The following is an 847-nucleotide window of genomic DNA, read 5'->3' as shown; positions in this document are numbered from 1 at the left end:
TTGTGGCATTGACTATTTTATAGAAGAGGAGAAGAAAGACTTTGGGAAGAACATGGGAAAAGCAGATTAGTACTAGCAACCTCTAGATGTGAGGACACTCTTTCCTTCTGAATAACTGGTCTCATGGCCACGAGCAAAGAACCCACCTGCAGGTTGTCTGGAATTCACCCTTAACACACTGAGGCCATGCCTGCAGTTCAATGACCCGTGATCAGCTACTGAACCTTGGCCTGGGCCAAGGCCTCAGAACCCTTCTTGAGTGTTGCGGTAGAGAGGAAAGACAACTACAATGACAGAGGAGGGTCTAGTGAAGTGAGTGCCAACCAAGGAGGTAGGAGACAAGTAGGAAAAAACAGCACTTAAGGAAGCAAGGATTCAAGGCTGTGACTAGAAGAAACAGCCAGGATTGGAGCCCAGTGAGAATGAGATAGATGACTGGATGGAAAAACGCCACGTAACTCAAGTCACAGATGATGGGGAGACCCAAGACGGCTTCTCAGGAACCTCAGTCTAGTGGAGTGAATTCCTCACCTTTACCAAGGGGGCCAGGGCCTGCCTCCCAACCCTCCACCTCCACTGCAGCAAATCCACACCAGCCTGGAAACAAGTGATGTTAGCCTTTCCAGAAGTTTAATGGGATATAAAAGGGCCAATGCGAAGAGCTTTCAGAACAGTACACAAATCTGTGAAGAACTGGGGAGGTGAATAATAGACAGTGGGGGAGGATGGGGTCTAGACTATGGGTAGATAGAAAAGGAAACCTCACCCTCAAATCAAGGTCAAAGGCAGAAGGGACAGGACTGGCAATAGAGTCCAAGATGGCAGAGCGAAGAGGTGAAGGTGTCCA

The sequence above is a fragment of the Rousettus aegyptiacus genome, unplaced genomic scaffold, assembly GCF_014176215.1.
Source record: "Rousettus aegyptiacus isolate mRouAeg1 unplaced genomic scaffold, mRouAeg1.p scaffold_m13_p_1, whole genome shotgun sequence".
NCBI classification, from domain to species: domain Eukaryota; kingdom Metazoa; phylum Chordata; class Mammalia; order Chiroptera; family Pteropodidae; genus Rousettus; species Rousettus aegyptiacus.
The sequence above is the reverse complement of the archived record's forward strand: the minus strand, read 5'-3'. Positions refer to the sequence as shown.